Source organism: Peromyscus californicus, unplaced genomic scaffold, assembly GCF_007827085.1.
Source record: "Peromyscus californicus insignis strain IS unplaced genomic scaffold, ASM782708v3 Scaffold_8__1_contigs__length_139910024, whole genome shotgun sequence".
In the NCBI taxonomy this organism is placed as follows: Eukaryota; Metazoa; Chordata; class Mammalia; order Rodentia; family Cricetidae; genus Peromyscus; species Peromyscus californicus.
In genome coordinates, this window is record NW_026294606.1 from 9,503,908 (window position 1) to 9,527,689 (window position 23,782).

Here is a 23,782-nt window from a genome sequence, read left to right on the forward strand (position 1 = left end):
CTGTCTCAAAAATCCAAAATAAATAAATAAATAATAAGAAAAAGCAGTTTTACATACTATAGGCCATTTTTTTTTGATGTGTGTGAAATGCCAGCTTAAATGTTTGTGTATTTTTTCATTTTATTTTTTGTTACTGGTTCATTGGCTCTCTTTCTATGTGATTGTAGAAGTTCTTTGTTATGTATAGAAAATACCTTCTTCCTTCCTGAGGCATGATTTTTGCTTCCTCAATAGTGACTCTTTTAATATTTAAAAAAAATTTTTAAAAATTAAAATATAATTACATCATTTTCCCCCTTCCTTTTCCTCTCTCCAACCCCTCCCATGTCCTGCACCTAGCTCCTCCCCCAAATCATGGTCTCTTTTTATTTAGTTGTTATATATATTCTTTCACCTAAATATATAGATACAACCTGCTCAGTCTGTTTAATGTACAAGGAAACTACTCCCATGATAGCTCAACAATATGTCCAACATGGCTGCCTGAACAAGGCCTGAAGAAGTACACCTATAGACGTGCTAATGTGGATGGGGAATCTCAAAGCTATCTGCTGATGAATTGAAGAACTTCATTTTAATATAATCTGATTTATTAATGTTTTCCTTGGGGTTAGTGCCATGGATCCTGTTTAATAAGCCTTTACCTGTCAGGAAGATGTTTTCTCATGTTGTATAACCTCAGATAAGAGCCAAGATTAATGTCCATATGCGTATTGCCACTTTTGTCTCACTATGACAAATACTTAGCAGAACGTCTTAAGGGAGGAATGATTTATTAAGGCTCACAGTTTCAGAGGTTTTTAGTCTACCATGGTAGGAAAGGCAGAACACAGGAGGAGCACATGATGGCCAACACAGCCTGGAGGCCCAGAAAGCCAACTGAAGGGGTGCAGGTGCCCCTCACATTCAGGGTAGGTCTCTCCTTTTCAGTAATTCTCTCTGGAAATGCCCACACAGGCACCCCCTAAGTGATTCAAATTCCAGTTGTGGTGGTTTGAATGAGAATGACCCCCATAGGCTCATGTGTTTGAATACTTGGTCCTCAGTTGGTAGAACTATTTGGGAAGGATTAGGAGGTGTGGCCTTGTTTTAGTGGGTGTGGCCTTGTTGGAGGAGGTGTGTCACTGATGGTGGGCTTTGAGGCTTCAAGAGCCCATGCCATTCCCAGTTAGTTCTCTCTGCCTCATGCTTGTGGATTTTTTTTGTTTGTTTGTTTTTTCGAGACAGAGTTTCTCTGTGTAGTTTTGGTGCCTGTAGACCAGGCTGGCCTCGAACTCACAGAGATCTGCCTGGCTCTGCCTCCTGAGTGCTGGGATTAAAGGTGTGCACCACCGCTGCCCAGCATGCTTGTGGATCTTATGTAAGCTCTCAGCTACTGCTCTAGCACCATCCCTGCCTGTTTCCATGCTCTCTGCCACGAAGGTCATGGACTCTAATCCTCTGGAGCTTTGAGCTCCAAGTTAAATGCTTTCTAGGTTGCCTTGCTCAAGGTGTTTTTTTTTTTCATGGCAACAGAAAAGTAACTAAGATACCAGTCAAGTTGACAATAAAGCAAGTCTGCTGAGGACTGGCAACTCACAGCATCTCAGGAGGAGCCTGGAGCTCACTTGGCCCAGCAGGACTTCACCCCACCCCTTCATCCCCCATGCTGCCCCCACAGTTTGGGCATAGTGAGAGCAGCCTGGGCTCTTAGCTGGGAAGGGCCTGAACAAGCCTCCCTCTTGCAGGGTCCGGAAAGGTGAGGACCAGGTTGACCCAGGCCTGAGCAGAATCCTGAGGTGGGAGTCTCCTAAAGAGGCCATCCTTGTTCATGCACATCCAATTTATTTTCTACCATTGAGCAAAAAGACCACCTTCCCCCAGCCGCTCTGGGGAGCAACTTTGTAAAACTCAAACTCTCATACTAATATGTGGAGCTGTTTCTGGACTTTTTTCCTGCAGGTCCGTTTGTCTGAATTATTTTTCCATGTATCCCAGGCTGGCTTCAAGCTTATAGTGTAATCGAGAATGACCTTAAACTCTCGATTCTTCCACTTCCCAAGGGCTGGAATTACAGGAATATGGTACCGTGTTCAGTTTGAATAGCATACTTTCTCTTTCTTAAGATTTATTTATTTAACGTGTATGAGTATTTGCTGTGTGAATGCCAGTGCACATTTTGTGTCCAGGTGCCCTTGGAGTTGGAAGAGGGTATCAGATGCCTTGGAGCAGAAATTAAGGGTGGTTGGGAGCTGCTTGATGTGGGTGCTGGGAACCTAACTCAGGTCCTCTGCAAGAGCGGCAGTTCTTGTAACTGCTGCTGATGCCAGCATCCTCCACAGTAAATTGTGGTGTCTGCTAGCACGGGTCCTAACACTTGTGTTTTTTTCATAGTTCCCCTGGCCATTTCCCATGCTTTCATTTCTGTACCAAGGTTGGAATTAGCCTGTCAGTTTCCATAAAACAAAACAAAACCTGAGATTGTTTTTTGTTCCATAGGTCAACTCTGGAGAACTGATGAATTTGAAATACATTGACTCTTTCACCCTACAGATACCATGTTTTTCCATTTGTACTAATTCCTTTCTAATTTCTCTCAACAATGTTTAGTAGAATTCCATATAGCTGTTTTATTTATCTTCTATTAAACTTATCTCTAGACATTTAATTTTTAACGCCCTTATGAACGGCAACCACTTTTTAAACTTCGGTTTTTCAATTCTCGCTAGTACTTGCTAATTAGCTATGAGCTCCTATACCTTCCTGTGGACTTCACACCAGCAATCACGTTATCTGTGGATGATGACATAGTCACTTCTTCCCTTGAGATCCTTTTACTGTCTATTTTATTTACTGGCCTTCCTGCATTGGCTATAATCTCCAGTAGTGATAGATGGAAGCGGGAAGAGTGGTTGGTCTAACCTCATCTGTGTCCTTAGGCAGAAAGCTAATGTTCATCACCAAATGTGCTGTTGGTGCACTTTGCTCAGACACAGTCTCTTTTCCCATTGATGCCTGGGTTTGCCAAGAGTTTTGTTAAATTGTAAGTGGATGTTGACTTTTATTATGAGATAATTATATGATTTTTGTCCTTCTATTCCATTACATCAAAAGCTAGCTTTGCATTTCTTGAATAAATCCAATTTTGTTATGACATATTATTCTGTTTCTGGATTCAGTTCGCTAGCACTTTATCTAGGAAACTATGTCTGTGAGAGAGATTGGTGTACTCACTATGGAGATTTTCTTATACTTTCCTAATCAGATTTGGGATCAAAGTTTTACTGCCTTGTATAAAATAATTGGGATTGTATTCTTTTCTTCTTAAATATTTTAGCAAATAATTTAATCCTCTGGTGGACCTCATGGAAGACTGGTGATATCTCTTCTTTACATTTGGGGAATCATTCAGTGAAGACTATGGCCCAGGAGTTTTCTTTGTAGAAAAGCTTTTAGTCATGAATACACTTTATTTAATAGACATAGAAATTTCCATATTTTCTATTTCTTCTGCCGGTCTCGGTAAACCCTACTTATCTAGCAAATCTTCCACTCCTCCTGCAAATATAAATTTACTAGTCTGCAGTCATGATCCCCTAGCATCTCTGGTGTCACTGGGGTTTGTGGTGGTGCCCTTGTTTGTAGCAATAGCTGCCTCCTCACCCCCACCCCAACTCCCGCTCTCCTTTGAAGGGTTCCTAGGCATTATTGCCATTATTAGCCCTTATAGAAAGATCATCGGCTTCCCTGGTCCTTTCTATTGAGTGTTTGTTTTCTATTTCATTAAAAATTGCCTACTATTTGTCTTGTCCTAAATTTCTTTAAAGAATAAGCTCCCATTTTTCAATCTTACTGTGACCTTTGGGAGGCATGTCTCCCAGAGGTCTGGGTGTTACAGGTTTGCTTCCCGACCTTGGCTCTGTTTGGAGCCGGGAGAACCTTTAAGAGGTTCCCCTCCTGGGGGATCTTCTGGTCATTTGAGACATGATTTGAAGGGGATATTGGGAACACAACTACTTCTTCATCTTTGATTTTCATATTCCAACCACAAAGTGAATGGCTTCATCATGTGCTGCCACGATCATGTACCACCTTGCTGCAGCCTAAATATGGCAGAGCCAAATGTGGGCTAAAACCTCCAAACCCGTGAGCTGATGTAACCCTTTCCTGACGTAAGCTGATACTTGTCACAGTAACAGTGAGACTGGCTCCCATAGGCTCGTATAGTTCAATTTTTGGTTCCCAGTTGGTAGACTGTTTAGGAAGGGTTAGGGTATGTGGCCTTGTTGGAGGAGGTGTCACTAGGGGTGGACTTTGTGGTTTCAAAAGTCCATGCCAGACCAGACTCATTCTCTCTGCCTTGCTATCAATCAGATGTGAGCTCTCAGCTACTGCTCCAGCACCTGCCTGCTGCCATGCTTCCTGCCACGATGCCCACGGACTCACCCTCTGAAACTGTAGGCAAGCTCCCAGTGAAATGCTTTCTTTTTTTTCACCTTGGCCTTGATATCTCTTCACAGCAATAGAACAGTGAGTAAGTAAGACAAATAGAGAACTGCCTGACACACTATTCCCAATCTTTCTTTGTTTTAAAGTCTATGTTCCTCTAAGCATGTTACAGCTGTTCCCAGCCAGGTTGTGACATTTTGTGTTTTCTTGATCATCTGTTTTTAAAATGCATTATCTTGCCGGGCGGTGGTGGCACACACCTTTAATCCCAGCACTCGGGAAGCAGAGCCAGGCGGATCTCTGTGAGTTCGAGGCCAGCCTGGGCTACCAAGTGAGTTCCAGGAAAAGGCGCAAAGCTACACAGAGAAACCCTGTCTCGAAAAAAAAATGCATTATCTTTTTTGCAACTTTTAATTTTGAGCTGAAATGTTGAAGAATGCTTTATAGTTTCCAAATATTTGGGGTGTCTCAGTTCTTTCTTGTTTTAACTTCAAAAGGTATATTTATGCCGGGCGGTGGTGGCGCATGCCTTTAATCCCAGCACTCGGGAGGCAGAGCCAGGCGGATCTCTGTGAGTTCGAGGCCAGCCTGGACTACCAAGTGAGTTCCAGGAAAGGTGCAAAGCTACACAGAGAAACCCTGTCTCGAAAAACCAAAAAAAAAAAAAGGTATATTTATGGTACTAGGAGATGGCTCAGAAGTTATGAGCACTGGTTGCTCTTGCAGAGGACAAGGGTTCATTTCCCAGCACCCACATGGTGGCTTACAATTGTCTGTAACTGCTGTGGGATGTTCTGTATGCTGTGAATGTGTTGCTCTGGTTAGTTGATAAATAAAATGCTAATTGGCCAGTGGCCAGGCAGGAAGTATAGGTGGGATAAGCAGAGAGGAGAATTCTGGGTAGAGGAAGGCTGAGTCAGTAGATGCCAGACCGCCATCCAGGGAACAGCATGTGGCAGCACACAGGTAAAGCCACGGAACACGTGGCGACATGTAGATTAATAGAAATGGGCTGAGTTTAAATGTAAGAGCTAGTCAGTGGTAGGCCTGAGCTAATGGCAGAGCAGTTTTAATTAATATAAGCCTCTGAGTGATTGTTTTATGAGTGGCTGCGTGGTCTGTGGGGCTGGGCGGGACCGGAGAAAACTCAAGCTACATGTAACTCCAGTTCCAAGGGATCTGATGCCTTCTTCTGAACTCTGTGGACACCTGCAGTGCACATACATACATGCAAGCAAAACACTCATGCGTGTAAAATAAATAAATCTTTTTTATTTTGTTTATTTTACATACTCCTATTGAGATCAGAGGACACCTTTGCCGGAGCCTGTTCTCTCCTTCCACAACGTGTGTTCCAGGGATTGAACTCAAACTGTTGGTCAGGTTTGGTGGCAAGTGCCTTTACCTCTGAGTCATTCTGTCAGCCCATCTCTACTGATTTTTATTTTAACCTAATCTGACTACAGTCAGGAAACTCAGTATTATGAAACTTATTGAGACTTGCTTTAAGGGCTATAGTTCATTTTGATAAATGTTCCCTGTGCACATAAAAAGAATGTGTTTCTGACACTGTGGGAGCAGTGTGCCCTCCCTGTCACTTAGATCAAATTATCCAATCATAACATGAAATATCTTATATCTTCACTGAGGTTTTTCCTCATTTTTTCTTTTTTGTCTTTTTTTTTTTTTTAAACATTAGTGCAAGGCGTGTGCTATCATACTATCACTGGGTATAGTTCTATTGTATCGGCACTCTGCGACTTGTTTATCCATCGCCCAGGACTGCAGAACATTGGTCTCAAGTTGTTGTTGACATTACAATAGAGTTATTAGGAGCGTTCCTGTGCTGGCTTTGTCAGAGTTCCGCTGGAACTGGCAATGAATCCAGTCCCCACTGGACCATCCTCAATCACTCCGGCATGGCCAGCATGCTTAATACCAGCCACCGGAATGCTGTGGGGTGGAATCTCGTTAGGATTTCAGTGTTTCCCTAGTGATGACTGTTGCTACACATTCGCTCGTGGGCTTTCTCGACAGTCAGGTGTCTTCCACGGTGAGATGTCAGTACAAAAATCTTCCCCGTGTCAGAAATGGGGCTTCGCCTTCTCGTGGGCAGTAGTTGTTTTTCATGTATTCTAGGTGCAAGTCAGCTTGTACCAGTGCCGCTCCCCGATTCCTCAGCTTGCACCAGTGCCCCCGATTCCTCAGCTTGCACCAGTGCCCCCCCGATTCCTCAGCTTGCACCAGTGCCCCCGATTCCTCAGCTTGCACCAGTGCCCCCTGATTCCTCAGCTTGCACCAGTGCCCCCCCTGATTCCTCAGCTTGCACCAGTGCCCCCCCGATTCCTCAGCTTGCACCAGTGCCCCCCATTCCTCAGCTTGCACCAGTGCCCCCCGTTCCTCAGCTTGCACCAGTGCCCCCCGTTCCTCAGCTTGCACCAGTGCCCCCGTTCCTCAGCTTGCACCAGTGCCCCCGATTCCTCAGCTTGCACCAGTGCCCCCCGTTCCTCAGCTTGCACCAGTGCCCCCGATTCCTCAGTTTGCACCAGTGCCCCCCCGATTCCTCAGCTTGCACCAGTGCCCTCCATTCCTCAGCTTGCACCAGTGCCCCCGATTCCTCAGTTTGCACCAGTGCCCTCCATTCCTCAGCTTGCACCAGTGCCCCCCATTCCTCAGCTTGCACCAGTGCCCGATTCCTCAGCTTGCACCAGTGCCCCCCCGATTCCTCAGCTTGCACCAGTGCCCCCCCATTCCTCAGCTTGCACCAGTGCCCCCCATTCCTCAACTAGCACCAGTGCCCCCATTCCTCACCTTGCACCAGTGCCCCCCATTTCTCAGCTTGCTCCAGTGCCCCCGATTCCTCAGCTTGCACCAGTGCCCCCCCTTCCTCAGCTTGCACCAGTGCCCCCCATTCCTCAGCTTGCACCAGTGCCCCTGCCCCCCATCCTCTTTTTCAGAAGGTTTGGCTTGTAGCTGAGGGTCCACTGGCGTTTGATACTGACTGGGAGAGGGAATCTGTTTTCTTAGTGACGTGACCCCTGGGAGGTCAACCATACTCCAGGGCAAGCCCTGCTTCCCAGAGTGGTTGGGTAACACAAACTGGACCTGACGGAGGGAAAAGCTCAAAGTTGGGTGGGCGGGAGGGTGAGGGGGATATGGGAGGAGTTGGGGTATGCGCACACAATCAAAATACATTGCGTGAAATTCTCAAAGAATTAATAAAAATTTTATTAAAAGGAAAAAATTTAAACAAAACAAAATGTTTAAATGTTCTAGGTCTTTTGTATGACCACATGTGTTTTAGAATGAGGTTCAGTTTCTACTCTTAAAATCTGGCACTTCAATTAGTAACTGTTGTGAAGAGCTGGCCATGGAAACACACCCATCTCCCAGCTCAGGAATTCAGTATATCTCTCCACTTACTCACAATCCTTAATTTCCCTCAACAACGTGTTGGATTCTACATGTACAGATCTTCCATTAAATTTATCAGCTCTTTGTTGTTTATTTCAGAATTTTCATTTGATTCCATTTCTTATAATTCCAGTTCTCAGCTGAAGCTTTGGTTTCCTGGCTTCTTGGCTATGTTGATTGCATAGATCTGAAAGTTCAGTCCCAATCTCCCATCTACCTGGGCACACTGGCGATATGCTTTTAGTACATTGTTTACTCTTGATTTTTGGTCTTCCTGTATTCCTGCATTCCACTGGCTGTCAGATGAAACAGGACTGTGAAAGATCATTAAAGCTCTGGATATTATCTTCCTCCAGGGATGATTTCCTCTGCCCTCCTTCTGCTCATCCAGGCATGCCAGCCAGCTCAAGTTCAGGTCTGATCAGAAGTTAGGATGATCTGAAGTGATGTGGTAGCCCTTGCAAGGCTCACTCAGTCCAGCCTCCTTTTGACTTTCTTTTTTCCTTTTTAGTTTAGTTTTTGTTTGTTTTTAAGACAGGATTCTACGTGTAGCCCTGGCTGATCTGGCTGGCCTTGAACTCAGAAAGATCCTTCTGCCTCTGCCTGTGAGTGATGGCATTAAAGGGATATAAGGCCAGAAGATGTTGTTGAATCCCCTGGAACTGGAATTCCAGATGGTTTTGAACAATCATTTGGGTATTGGGTACTGAACCTGGGTCCTCTGTATGAGCCATCTCTCCAGCACTTGGCTTCCTAGTCTGCTGTAGATGAGACTCCTGAAAACGTTGTTACTTAGACAAGGAGAAGGAGGAGGAGGAGGAGGAGGAGGAGGAGGAGGAGGAGGAGGAGGAGGAGGAGAGGAGGAGGAGAAGAGGAGGAGAAGGAGAAGAGAGGAAGGGAGAGGGGGAGGGAGGGAGGGAGGAAAGAAGGAAGGAAGGAAGGAAGGAAGGAAGGAAGGAAGGAAGGAAGGAAGGAAGGAAGGAAGGAAGGAAGGCAAAACAACAACACCACAAACCTCAATCAGGTCCACTTCCTACATCCATATTGAATATTTATCACACACTGCGTGGACTTCAGAAATTCCGATCACTGTGACAGAAGGCCATAGCAGGGATCTCAGAGCAAGTGTGTTCTTTTACAACAATGGCCACAGCAACAAAGCACAGCCAAAGCCCCAGACCTCAGTGTGCCACTCTCACGGCTTCTGTTGTCTGTGCCATGAAGCATGTTTTAGCAAACGGAGCCACTTGTTCTAATTCAAACACGTGCTTTTTCTACAACCTGAATGATAATAACGTGAGTGAAATCACGGGCCTGCTGTGCTAGAATATATTTCTGACCTAGATGAACACAAACGCTTGCAACAATTTGCAGTGGTCCTGCATGCTCTGCATCCTTCATGAGTGGCCCTCCGGCAAGGACCCCTTGCCAGGTGGCAGGAGCGCGCCTCTGCCTGTGAGCTGGGAAGCTCGGCTCCAGTGCTATCCTCACGGTACCTATGATTATTGGGGTGTTGCCAACAGATCCACAGGCCCAGAGTCCTTCTGCTTTGTAGTTGTAGAGATGCTTGCAGGCTCTGATGGCAGGTGGCCCGAGCCAGTCCCCAGATAGAAGGCAACTTGCTGCAGCTTCCACCTGAAATCTCAGGAATGCTTCCCTTTCAGAAGGGGCGCTCTGTGACATGAAGCCTTTCTTCTTCTGAGGTTAGTCACTGCTTTTAGGCCAGAGCATCATCAGACTCAGAGAGCAGGGGAGCCCTCAAGTAATCGGCTCAGTCCAAAATGAGACACACTCAAAAGGGACTCCGAGTAAAAGGAATGCTTTAAAGTGGTTTTCATAAAGGAAGCCATCATGCCAGCACACCACTGCATTCTAGCTGAGGCAGGTGAACAGATTTCATTCTGATTTCTTACAGGGTCAACACAACTCACATATGCAAGCAGCCAGACAGTCATTTACTTGCCCAACATCCTGTCTGGGGCCAGGCTCAGCTCTTCAGCAAATATTAACAACTACCTTAAGAATACCAGTTCTAAGCAGGACAGTGGTGGCACACGCGTTTAATCCCTGCACGAGGGAGGCAGAGGCAGGGGGATCTCTGAATTTGAGGCCAGCCTGGTCTACAGAGCAAGTTTCAGGACAGCCAGGGATACACAGAGAAACCCTGTGCCCCAAAACAAACAAACAAACAAACAAACAAACAAACACACACAAAAAAGAGTATCAGCTCTACACAGAGCATGGGGTGTGAGGTTGTCAGTGATGAGCCCAGCATCCCTGGGAATGCAGGGGCTGGCCCACAAGCTGCACTCATCTTGGGAAACGCCGGCGTGGCTTTAAGGTACTTTGAGGGCAGCTGCACACACACACCCTGGTCTGAAAGTTTCCAGGGCATTTGCTGTACCTGACATTTACAGAGCAGGTCCTCGAGGGGACCTGCCCCAGCACTGAGAACTACGCACAGTCCACCCACAGGGAGCCCATGACAACATGAACATGAATGTGAACTCCATGTGGGACTCTGTGCACGCACATGAGTGTGTGTGTGTGTGTGTAATTTTACTTTAATTTTTAAAAATTTTATGTGTATGAGTGTTTTGCTTAAATGCATGTATGTGCACTATGTACATGCCTGGTGTTCAAGGAGGCCACAGGGCATCAGATTCCCTAGAACTGAACTTAGAAGTGGTATGAACCCCCAGATGGGAGCTGGGGGAACCTAACCTAGGTCGTCTTCGAGAGCCACAGTGCTCTTAACTGCTTAGCCATTGTTCCAGGCCATTTTTACTTTTGAGATAAGGTCTTTCTATGCAGCCCAGGCTGATCCTTCTGCCTCCATCTCCCCAGAGCCGGCATGTATCACTGTGCCAAGCCCTGTTCCATCCCGCTTTCCAGATAGAGGATTCCAGAGTCAGGGGTGGAGTGTTGGCCCCAAAAGAGCCTCGCCTATTTCCTTACACACGTGACTGCCTCTTTGTTTGTGCTCGGCGCAGTCACGTGTCACTTAGCGCTGAGGGCGCATTCTGAGACTGTTGGAAGGTTCTGTCATTGTCTGATCACAGTGCACTTAGACACACCAAGCTGATAACCTTACCACACATCTGGCTATGTGAGATATGTGTGGCAGAGCCTGTTGCTCCGAGGCCCGTGATGAGCAGGACACTACCAGATTAGACAGAACACAGAGGGAACAATGCCACCACAGACACTGTAAACCCTGGACAGACCTGGCCATTTCCTACGGCACATGCCTTACAGTGAAGCTTTTACTACATAGTGTACCCTAAAATCACAAGGAAAAGCACCATACTGCAGACACAAACCAGCACCATGTGCAGCAGGTTCCTTGAGACCAGAGTCATCACAGACACATGGAGATGTATTTTGCCGCAGCCTGTGATGGCTACAGTGTCATTAGGGGACAGGAATTTTTCAGCTCCATTATGCTCTTGTGCCCCACTGTTGACCAGTGTTGTCGTTTGGTCCAGGCTTGTGGCTCCTGCACAGGACAAGGCTTTCCTTCATGCTGCTGTCTCTACAGGCCCTGCTGGGCGGCCCCATTTGTATGGGACTATGATTCCTGCTTAGACAGGGTCACTGGTGTCCTGAGCACTGGTGAAGGAGTTGACCGTGGCAATCTGTGACCTCAAGAGACTTGAGAGACCACTGAGTTCCACATGAAGGCTCTGCTCTTGGAGAAAAAAGAGACACAGGAGAGAGCCAGAATCAGGACACGTGGCACCCCCTGCGTCCCCCGCTCCGCCAGCCACTCCACTTCCGTTTCCCCAGCCTTGACTGGGTGCTTAGCTCTGAACACAGAGTCCCGTATTAGTCCTCCAGCATCTTCTTCTAATGGCTTTTGGAACCAGGCTCTGCAGCTTGGCTGCTGAATTGTCAGCAAGTGACTCATGTTTGACTATGGAGGCTGGGACAGGAAAGACACCCACAGGGCAAGGGGAGCAAGGCAGGGGTGCGCGGGGGAGCGCAGGGGTGGGCGGGCAGGCAGCACATAGACAGGCTGATTAAAACGAGTGATCTCATTTGCTGAACAGCAAGTCAAGGAGGAGCTCAGCCTAGCCGGGCCATTAGCTCCCGGGCCAGCAAGGGGAAGCCCCAGGGAAGACACTCCTCTGCCCTCCGGTGGGACACTGTCTGACAGGGGTCCCTTCCTTGGGAACCTGGCTGAGGCCTGGCAGTGAACAGGCAAGGCGGGGGCGGGGGCTTTCCCATGGGCTGGGGTACATCTGGGGTCCCGCTGGGGTGCATGGTATAGGGGCTGGTTCTGGATAGAGAGAAGCTGAGCGGGTCAGGAGGACGCTTCAAGGAATTCCTGGGTGGCTGTCAGAACATCTGACAGTCAGGATGGGCCAGAGGACCAGGGAACAAATGGGTAGCAGATAAAGCCAGCACAGTCTCTTCAGAGTGCCCTCCACACACACGCGCACACCCACAATGCCAGAGCTGGAGGAAGGTAGCAGGCAGGCTCCTGCTGTCTCCTTGGTCCCTGAGACACCTGGTGAGGAGCTAGGGTGGTGAAGGCCATCCATGGGAAGCTGGGTCTCAGGCCTGGCTCTTGCCGGCAGCTTGTGTTGGGGGGTGGGGATACCCGGAGCTTTCCCTTCTGCTGGGGACCTGGCAGCCTGAGTGACCTAGATACACAGGGGGTTAGAGTTGGTCTCAAGACAACTGTGAAGAGGATGGGGAAAGAGTAACAAAAAATAAAGAGAGAAAGAAAGGAAGGAAGGAAGGAAGGAAGGAAGGAAGGAAGGAAGGAAGGAAGGAAGGAAGGAAGGAAGAGCCACTACTGTCCTAAGGGTGGCCTTCCTGCCTCACACATTTTCTTCCAGCTGCTGTGCCCTACCCTAGGCACACATAAGTTGGAGCAAGCCAGCCTGGTTCCCAGCAAGAGCCCTATCTACCGTTTTAGCTCTACTGGAGAAGACAAGAAAGAGCAGGTGACAGAAGAGGATGTACACCCTGAACGGTGGCCCATTGTGTGTGTCCCACAGTCTTCCCGTGGCTAGAGCTGATGTCTGGGGCTTGACTGCCAGTCCATGGGAGATGACACCCACATTCAGGACGAGTGTTCCTTCCTCAGATAACCCTCTCTGGAAGGTCTACCTGAGGCTTGACTATCACAGACATGCCGGAGATATGTCTCCTAAGTGATTTTAAATCCATTCAGCTTGACAATGAATTAACTATGACAGTACTAAAGACCCCATTTGAGTCCCGAATCCAGCTGTTCTGATGATCGCCTTGATGTTTTTCCATCGTGGATATCGCATGCATTTCCTTTCTGAGATGAGCTGGTTTGTGTTGGGTTTTCTTTCACTCACATCAAAAATGTTAGGCTGACTAATAAATACTAGGAGATAGAATAAACCATAAAATGATGTTGTTAGTTCTCCCAAAGGCTTAAATGATAAGCAGGAGCAGCTGTGTGTGCACACCTTCACACACGGGTACACACACATGCAAAAATGTGTCTTTGACCTCAGCCCTCCTCAGCTGTGCTAAAGGATTCTAGGGAGGGTTTTTTTAAATTATTTATTTTATGTGATGTATGTGTCTACGTCTGTGCATCATGAGCATACCCGGTGCCCATGGAGGTCAGAAGAAGATGTTGAATCCCCTGCAACTGGGTTACAGATGGCTGTGAGCCACCATGTGGGTGCTGAGAACCAAACCTGGGTCCTCTGCAAGAGCAAGAGCATCAGATGCTCTTAACTGCCGAGCCATCTCTCCAGCCCCTCCCCCCAGGGAAAGAGATTTTTTAATCTGCTTGAACCAGAGTTTTAAAACAAAAGGTTACAGCTCAGGAAAACCTGTGTACAGAGAGACAAGATCTGAAGACCCCACAGATGTGAAGCCAGGATCGGCTGTCCCAGCCTGCATCTCCCCTTGGAAGCCTCCCTCTGGGAATTTGTTTTCTATTAATAAGGGACCTGGTTCTTTCCACCAGAATGTAATCCTGTATTTTAAATGCAGCTTGACTCAGCTTTCAGCCCCCAGCAGATAACACTATAAATACCTGGTAGGGCACAAGCCCGCCTTCCCGTCCCCTTCCTGATGATACCAGCCTTCTCAGTCTTGCTGAGCTATCAGCCTCTCTCTGGGTCTGAGTTGCTTTGTCCTTGCTGGTCCTGCTGGCCTGGCCTTCCACATCTCATCTCTTGGAAACCCTAGTCCTATAAAATTTTATATATGTGTACGTGAATGTTTTGCCTGCAAGTATGTCTATGTACCACATGAATATAGTGCCCATGGAGGCCAGAAGAGAGCATCAGGTCCCCTGGAACTGGAGTTATAGGTGGTTGTGAGCTGGGACTTGAACCCAGGTCCTCTAGAAGAGCAACCAGTGCTTATAACCGATGAGCCACCTATTTGTCTAGTACCCTATAACTTTTTCCCCTGAGAACTCATGGTAGAGAATGTGCCAACAAAGCCTCCATCAGTCCATTTTATTTCCCAGCTCCCCTCCCCAAATCCCAGAATGCTCAGGAGGGAGGTCCTGACTCAATGTGGACACTAGAGGAACTGCTCCTACCAAGTCCATCACTCCCTTGAACCATGCCCTTTCGGTGCATGACTTTTGTGCACACACAGCTCATTCATTCACAAATCTCCCAGCAGGCACTGCAGCCACTTCCTTCAGTGTGCATGTGCACACAGCCTGCACCACAGCCGCCTTCTCACGGCACCACCACACCCTTCTCACCTGGGACTGAATGAAATTTCATCTTCTCCGAACAAGTTATTGGGCCTGTGGGCTCCGTGGGTAAGGTGCTTGCTATAGACCTGAGTTCAATCCCTGGGACCCACATAAAATTGTCCTCTGACTTCCACACACATGTCATGGCGTGTGCTGCTCCATCAATCACAAAATACATGCATTAATAATAAACAAAATAAAAATTAAAAAACAGGGAGTTGTTTTCCCAGGTAGCTGTTGTGGAAAGAATCAGACACATGAGACTAAAGAGATTGCTCTGGTATATGCTTGGGAAAATCATTCAACTCCAGGGAAAAGCAGGAGGTTGAAGAGGGAATGGAGTGGGGTTCCTAACCCTGGCAAAGTCAACTGTCTGCCTTGCTATTCTCCCAGCTCCTGGCGCCAGGGTGGAACCCACTGTTCAGTGAGCTTTTCAGGTGTTGCATGGCTGGGCTTTGTATGTTGGAAAACAGCAGATCATTGAGTGTATTTCCTGAGTTTGACTGAACAAAATATATATATATATATATATATATATATATATATATATATATATATATATATATATATAAACGCCTCTGTGTGTGTGTGTGTGTGTGTGTGTGTGTGTGTGTGTGTGTGTGTGTGTGTGTTTAACTGGATCTTCCAACCCAAAGCTCCACAGATGCCAGAAAAGTGTTCTGTCACTGAGCTACACCCCCAGCCCACATATTACTGTTTAATTGTTAGGTGTGTGTCCTCATCAAGTCTGCCACCCTGAAGCCTTAACTTCGTTCTTCACACTGCCGTGGGAGGTATTTGTCATGGGTGCCCCATCCATTCTACAGACGAGGATCCAAGGGTTCCAGACTCCCAAGCACATGTCTAACCTGCCAGAACTGCAACCTTGAATGCCGGTTTGTAAGCAACCCAGCTCTGGACTCAACAACTGAATGTAACTAAGGCATTCCTCTTCCAACCAAAAACAAAGTTGACTACTCCTGCTGAGTCCCATGAGGTGGCCACAGAAGTAACACAGCTGTCCTTTGAGAGCATAGCAGCCCTGGACAACCGTGGTTGCCCGCTTGGTAAGTGTTACTGCTGGGTTCTCTGAGACTTTCTTCCCAAGTCCATGGTGAACAAGAAGCAGATCTCCACCCTTCCACCCCACATGCTGAGGAACTGCACTGACTATTGAAGGAGCCTGGTAGACGCCAAAAGGAAATCCGGTTGGTTTTTCTTTTTATTTTTTTGGCTCTAGCGTGTTCTGAAAACATGCTTATATAAAGGGACAGGTGAGTACAGGGGAGTGAGCTCCAAAGGGCAGATGTCCTGGCTGCTCTTCCCAGCTCGTTGGCTGCCCCTGTCAATCCCTCAAAGCTTGGATGTGGTTAGGAAGGCCAAGTGTGGGATCTACAGGCTAAGCTCGTGAGTCCTCTTTTTTCCCTCTTTCTTGAATCTGCTTCTCACAGCCATGCCCTACATTCATGCTCTCAGACGGAGAAGCTGTTCCTTAAACAGTTGGCAGGAAGACACCAAGGGGAAGGTGTGTGGTTTGGACATTGAGTTTTCCTATCTACACCATGTAGCTAGCTCTCACTAAGTGGTGCCAACTGAGCACTCAGGACTGAACTTGTTTTTGGTCCCCAGAAGATACCAGGAAAAGCAGTTGGTTCCAACTACTTCTGCATGCTTCTGCTGTGGTTGCTCTTTACCCTGATCCAATGGAGGCCTGCCCCAAGAGCCTGGGATCCCTGATCCAATGGAAGCCTGCCCCAAGAGCCTGGGATTCCTGGTCCAATGGAGGCCTGCCCCAAGAGCCTGGGATCACTGGTCCAATGGAGGCCTGCCCCAAGAGCCTGGGATCCCTGGACCAATGGAGGCCTGCCCCAAGAGCCTGGGATCCCTGGACCAATGGAGGCCTGCCCCAAGAGCCTGGGATCCCTGGACCAATGGAGGCCTGCCCCGAGAGCCTGGGATCCAGTGAGGCAGTCATTCTCAAGCTCACCCCTAAGCCCACCCTGGCATCCTTCCTCATTCCCACATCCAATCTGCTCCTTACCTGGCCCTTGTCCACCCTGGACTTATGAGATACAGCCAGACAATAGAAAACAGAATTCAGTCACACACACAGGGACAAAAAATTTATGAAAATGAAACGTAAATAAATATGGATGCTGAGGACCTAATTCTGATAAGCGGATTTTCAAAATTAGCCATTTGCAAGAGCAGATTAAATGCATTTAATGTGGTGGGTGGAAGGAAGTCGATTAAGATGCACCACAAACCCCCTTTCAGCAGATTCGGGGAGAAGGCATAACAGGCCCCCTTCGCAGCTAGTGCGTTTGCTGGATAAATGCTGAATGCCTTTTAAGAGCACTAATTTGCTGCTGTCATGCTGGCAAACAGGCCTCCTGGAAAGGGGCCGCTTCTACTCCTGTACAAAAGGCAGACCAAGGGGACAGGAAAGGGATAGCGGGGTGGGGGGCATAGATGGGGGTGGGGTGGCCAGGCCTACTGCAGAGGTTCCAGTCCCCACTCATGGGGGTGGGAACTCACTGTCTTCTGGGATACAGGGAAAGCACTAAGGACAGAAGAATGACCCTGGCCCATCACCATCACCAGCCACCTGTCCCACCCCTGCCCCTCTGAAATTCAAATGCTGATCCCAGAATACCTTGCAGCTCCCTCCATGGCAACAGAAGCCTTTCCCTCACGCTCTGCCTCTGCACCCTTTCTTTCTGCTCCTTCTCCCTGCAGCCTACTCCTGTCCCCAGAGCCAAGCCTCTAGAGAGGGTCTGCAGACTCTTCAGGCAAGTGGCCGATCAGTCCATCCCTAGAGGCAGGGAACAGGCACTCCCCAAAGGGACAGCAAACCTTCCTCCCACAGGAAGCAGATCCCAAACAGCAGGCTCCGTCCTCCGGGATACCTCCTTCAAGGACCTGGAAGCCCTGAGAAGCTGAGCCCATATTTTAGGTTTGAGGAAACAAGGAAGAGTATGTTGTGGTCATCATGTACCGTGCACAGAGAACCGGAGTTCTCACACACATCCTGACATCTGGGGCCCCAAGTCTCCATGTGACTGAAGTGACTCAGCACAGTGGAGCTGTCCCAGGGTAAAGACAAAGAGAGCACTCACCTGGCAGTGATCCGGTGATTACCTTAACTCACCCCCTCTTTAATTCTCCCAGCTAAGATGAATTTCCCATCCCCAGAGGCTCTGAACATCTGCCTGCTGCTGGCCTCTCTCACCTGTCCTCTTAGACCCCTGTCCCATCAGCCATCTCTCCATTTCCTTACTCCACCCACCTGTACCCACCCCAGGGCCCTTGCACAGCTTCTCCTAAGCTGTGCTGCCTCTGTTCCCACCACATCGGAACGTGGCATTCAGGTACCAGCTCAGATGCCAGCTTGCAGCGAGGCAGCTGCTCCCCTCCACGTCCTCACTTCCACGGCCACGGTGTTTTCTGCCTTTACAGCAGTTATTTGTCTCACTGATTTGTGATTTCACTGTCTGCGTCCTGGCCGCTGGAGAGCAGGGATCATCCCGCCAGGAAGAGAGCACTGTCCCAGGACTGAGAACGGACGTGTCCAGGGTCACATCGGGGTGAAGTGGTCAAGCCCGGCTTGGAGCCTTTCCACCCCAGCAGACGCCACTGTCCCGTCCGTGGTGGCAGCTGGCGAGGCAAGCTTCGCTGTGGCAGTTCCCATCAAGCTGCTCTGTGATGGGACTGAGGCAAGATGCTTCCCACTTCCTGAGAAACAGATTCAGAGAGGACTGATGGGGAAGTCACTCTGCTTCCCTCTCATTTCACAGACCAGGCCCCTGAGGTGGGGATGTGAGACACCAGCCTCGGAGCCAGGTGGTCTACACGGAGAAGGAGGAGCTTGGTGAAGGCTCTATCTTCAGAATTTGGGGTGTCAGCGTAAGGTGACGGTCCTGTCCTAAAGCAACAGAATTGCTAGAGTCATTCTTTCCCAGGCTCAGCTTCTCGTGACTCTCACTAGACAGGAAGAAAGTAAGGCCCAGAGTCTGCAGGTCTGAAAAGCACCCATGTGGTTCAGGCCTGTTCGGTGTGATGAGGATTCAGCAGGCTGTCCTGGCCCAGGCCTGAGAGCTCCATAACGACGCTCCCTCCAGACCATCCCACTACCCAGCAGCCACCCCAGTTCCCTTCCTGTCCCCCGACTTTGAAGTGAGGACTGGTGCTTGACCACCTTGAGTGTCATCTACCAGTGGCATGTGAAGCCCTCTGGGTGGGCAGGAGAGGGAACGGTGCCCATGTCCTTCCTGCCACCCCTGCACCTGGCCACCTGCTTTGGAAATCAGAAGTACAGTGAGCATCCCCCTTACGCTCAGCTAGAGGGCCAAGCATGGAGCAAGGGTTGTCTTCCAAGGCTCCAGGAACTAAGATTGTCCCCAACACAAGATAAAGAAGCTGAGGCCAGGGAGGCTGGCCAAGTAGGAGACTCCCAAGTGCAGCGGCTGATTTTCTTGAGCCCCTGGTCTGTGTGCATGAGGCTGACATTGCAGAGAGGAAGGCTCAACTCTATGGGAGGTGGACCGGGGGCCGCAGCCGGGTGTGGTGCTGATCATCGAGGTGGACGGGGGCCACAGCCAGGTGTGGTGCTGATCGTCGAGGTGGACGGGGGCCCCAGCCGGGTGTGGTGCTGATCGTCGAGGTGGACGGGGGCCCCAGCTGGGTGTGGGGCTGATCGTCGAGGTGGGCTGGGGGCCCCAGCTGGGTGTGGTGCTGATCGTCGAGGTGGACGGGGGCCACAGCCGGGTGTGGTGCTGAGGATCATCGAGGCACCTGCTGGCCCAGGCTGGCTTCTGAAATAGTAAATGCCTCCTGTCTCAGGTGGACACTGGCTGCTCCTTTGGACTCCAGGATTTCTTGCTCAGAGTCTCGGTCCTGGCCACTCTGGTCCCTTCAGGCCCCCAGAATCATGCAAACCTGCTCTATCCCTATGGCTAGCTATAGCTTGATGGCTCATGGGTTGTTAAGCCTTGTGACTGCACCCTGAGTCTCAGGGGGTGATATGGTGCAGATCTGCCCCGAAGGTCTCCCCAAGTAACAGAAACCCCGGTGGTTCCTACGGAGACTGCCCTCGGTCTGTAGAGAAATGTGGATGGGAACCCAGACCTGCAGATACCACCAGCTTCACCCTCCTCCTCCATCCCACAAGACAGGCTGCTGCTCCCCCTCAGGATTGTGCTCTGGGCTTTGGGTTAACAGAGCTAGGCCTGTGAGGACTCTCAGAGCCCTCTAGCTGTGAGGAACTGTCTTCTTCAGGCTGGACAGCAGCTCCTGCACCAATGAAGCCCTTCCTTTCCCGGTGACCAATATTTGAAAATTAGTCTTCTGTTCCGAATGAGAGAGAAAATCATTAGACTTTCCATCAGGGACATGTTTTCATCTGTATTTGCAGATTGTCAGCCTGGGGTCTCTGCAGGTTATTATTGGAGTTTTTCCCCTTTGTCACTGAAGAGAGCTTTCTGAATCTGTGGCCCATGCTGGGGGGAGCCTGGGCCTCCCACATGGTGCTCAGACTGGCCTTCCCTGCTCACACCTGCTCACACATGGGGGAGAAGGGAATTCTGGGCCCAATTCCAGATGGCTTAGTGAACCGCACGGGATGGAGGCGATGGGTGGGGGGAATGAGAGGGAGAGGGAGAGGAGTCGTTGAATGCTGAGGGAGACAAATCTGAGGCCAATTACCCGTGGCAACCTTGTCGTCCCCCGCCTCCCAAGGAGGGGAGATAGCTGGAAAAAAATAAGAAAATAATATCAAAGCAGCCCCATGCCGTGAGATTGGAGGCCAGCTGGCTGGGAATTTGCTGCTAGGGGTTGGGAGGGAGGGTGAGAGCAGGCCTGGACAGGGAGGTGGGCAGAGAGTATGTGGCGATAAGCAGGCACAAAAAGGGAAGAGCTTTTCAATAGGAAAAAGGGAGAGGGAACATCTGTCCACCCATCACAGGCCACCCCTTAGCCCTGTCTGCACTGCCTGCTGGGTAATGAGGCCCAGGTCTGCTCCTTCCTGTGAGAACATCTTTTTGTCCTTGAGCAGGTGGTGACAGAGAGAAACAGGCTCTGAGAAGGAAGGAAAGTAGCCCAGGGTCACTGGGAGAATTAATATCATAATTGAGAATAACAACCAGACCTCCTATTTACTAGATAAAATACCACCAGGGGATTGCTGAGAGAGATGGGAAAATAGAATCTGAAATCGTTTTTCACTTCTCTGCAAATGTCATTGGTGTGGGATTTCCCCCTCTCCCCTCGAGACATCATGGCTGCGATGTCTTTCACCTGTCCATGCAGATTGCCAAGACCCTGGGTTTCTGTTCCTGCATGCCAGGCAGCATCTCGGGGCTCTGCAGAATCACCAGAGGAGGGACCAGCGTGGCCATCAAGTTCCCCGGAGGCCCCCAGTGAGACAGGTGTGCACCTGACAGCTGACAGCCACATGGACACTCCCCGCCATGAGTAGCAGCTGTTAGCTTGGTGGCAGCTGGAGCTGGAGGCTCAGACCCCAGCGGTGTCTATCCTGGACCCTTCAGCAAACTGCTTTACTCTTTGAGCCTGGGTTTTCCTCTCTACACTCTCCTGGGGTTCTCCTGCGCAGAGCGTCTCGAGGCAGAGGGTGGGGAAACGGAGCCGTGCCGCTGGGAGACACCGATCACACTTGAAGTTACACTGGGAGGGTTTTAGGGTAACTTGTGGGAGAACTTTCAAGAGCTATGAAATTAATTGGAGGGTGTTAACTGCAGAAACGAGGGAACAGAAGAAAATTGCCTCCGAAGAATTACAACTAAGCAATTAGCACGGGAAGAAAATGATGTCTAGGATGGAGACACACGCAAACGGCCAAGGCACGGAGCTGGGGAAAAGAGAAATTCAGACATCGGTCGGGGCCCAGCGGAGGGGTCTCCCAGCTGCACAAGGCCCGCAGGAGCGCGGTCCTCGGGAGTTCTTCTCACTCGGGGAAGTGGGAAACTGAGTCTGGTGGGGGATGCAGTCAAGAGCCACACTTAAGATCACGTTGTCACATCACAGGGCAGGGGGGAGGTTGGTGGCTTTTGGTGATCTTCATGCTGGTCTTAGTTTTCACTGATTTGGGGACCTTGGGCACATCTTGCAACAAATGCTAAGATCTCTTCCAGGCCACATACTCGGGGTTCTTAGTGTTCCGGAACATCTGCAAGGGGGATAGGACTGGGGGAAGATCAGCAGCAGCTATCCAGTGAGGGTGAGACGGAATTTGAAACAAGGTTTGAACTAGCTGGAGCCGTCGGTGGACAGCAGGCAGCTGATTCTTCCTGGTGTTCTTGGCCGTGAGAAGAACAAACTCTACTTTCAAGGAGACGGAGGGAGATGCGGGGCAAGTCTGTGAGCGCAGGCTCTGCTGCCGTTCTGAGAGCATGTGCTCCTAACCAGAATGGCCTTACCCTGGGCCTCTGTCACCTTGAGACTTGGAAAGAATTGACACTCCTCCCCACCTCCCTTGGCCCCTTAGACTGAGCCAAGACAATCAGCATTGTTGTTCCCCATGTCATGATAATGAGTGTCAGAAACCCAGGGGGGAGCGGGGAACAGTTTACTTTATGACCTTGTAGTGTTGGGCACCAACCCAGACAAAAAGGCCGATGTACCAGTTGGGTGCAGAAAACAGTTACTCTTTTCTATTTTTTTAAGATTGATTTTCTTTTGAAGTACTGTATGTATGTGACTGTCTCTGTGTAGGTGTGTGCACATGAGTGCAGCCCCCACTGAGTCCAGAAGAAGGTGACAGATCCCCCTGGAGCCAGAATTGCAGTAGGCTGTGAGTCGTTGGTGTGGCTGTTAGGAACTGAACTCAGGTCCTCTTCAAGAGTAGTATACACTCTTAACTGCTGAGCCACCTCTCCAGCCTGAAGCAGTCGTAATAGGCCTAACAGCAGGTTCTTCCCCTCTTCACCTTTGATTGGGTGGGTCCTCTAGGGGTGCAGCCTTTCCACACATCACCTAAGTTTTATACCAGCCCCTGCCCTCCTACAATGGCTGTGCTGAGTCAGAAAGCATGCTGCCTGTGTTTTTCCACCTTGAGATAAACTTTTGGTTTGAATGGAGGGTGGGAAAGAGGCCCAGACGAGCAGGGGTCACTGGTGTTGGGTCAGGGGACCCTATGCTGAAGCCCACGCCTGGCCAAGGTACTTCTGCTTTGAATGTGGACCATCTTGTTAGTGTTTTTCTCTCAGTATGTGTTGCCCTCCTGGTCTCAGGGTCTGGTTTAGAAAATGAGTACTGGCTCAAGCTAGTCAGTCAGAAAGAATCTGGGGGCTTTTGTCAGTAATTCCTGGCCACATACAAGCTTTCTCCACTCTGACTAGAAGCATGTAATCAGAGGAGTCCTGGATCCAGCTGTACCTGAAGCCTGGCTGCTACATAAGCCAATGTATTCTTTACCTGCTGTAGCTAGCCTGGCTTATTCTTAGCTTCCACTTAACAAATTCATCCTTGCCAGCTGGTGGTGGCACACACCATTAATCCCAGCATTCAGGAGGCCGAGGCAGGAGGATCTCTGAGTTCAAGGACAGCCTGGTCTACAAAGCAAGTTCCAGAACTGCCAGGGCTCCACAGAGGAAACTCTGTCTCAAAAGACTAAAATAAATAAGTTCTCCCTCATCCCACGCAATCACCAGCTCGTTTGTAGTCAAGGCGCACCTTTGAAGCTCAGACTCTGGGCCAGGGATTTTCACTAGCAGGTGCTGGTCTGTTGAGTGTGGCCGTTTACTGTGTAGCACGGCCCCTTTGCCTCGACACTGTGCCCGTTCATCTTGCTATTAGTCATTGGCAGGAGCTGCCTCCCTCCTAGCACTCGACCCCTGTGCAGCCAGGCTCAGTGCTGCATTAAATAAATACAGCAGCCCTGAAACTGTTCAAATAGATCCACATCTATATGACAGCCAGGGGACCCCTTTAAGTTGATCATTACCCAGAGCCAGCCAGGCCAGCAAGTCTGCTTTAGATGTCATTCCCCGAACTTCCTGGTCCCCTGCTCTGCCGCTCTGTCTGATTTTAACAGGGAATGCAGGATGCAGCCATACCTGAAGCCTGACTGCTGCTGCAGAAGCCAACACATTCTTTCTCCACTGTGGCCAGCCTGCCTTATTCTCAGCCTCCACTTAATACATTCTCCCTCGCCCCACCTGACTAGCATACCTAGTTCCCCCACCCCCACCCCAGCCAACCCCGTCATCA

The 23,782-nt window shown here is 49.4% G+C and overlaps 1 long non-coding RNA gene across 1 annotated transcript; it reads left to right on the top strand.

Moving 5' to 3' along the window:
- Positions 1-11,897: 11,897 nt before the first annotated feature.
- On the top strand, positions 11,898-16,717 carry LOC128103517 (uncharacterized). Its single transcript, XR_008215705.1, has 2 exons — positions 11,898-12,797; positions 15,287-16,717. It is a non-coding gene; the product is annotated as an uncharacterized LOC128103517 (long non-coding RNA).
- The last annotated feature ends 7,065 nt before the right edge of the window (positions 16,718-23,782 follow it).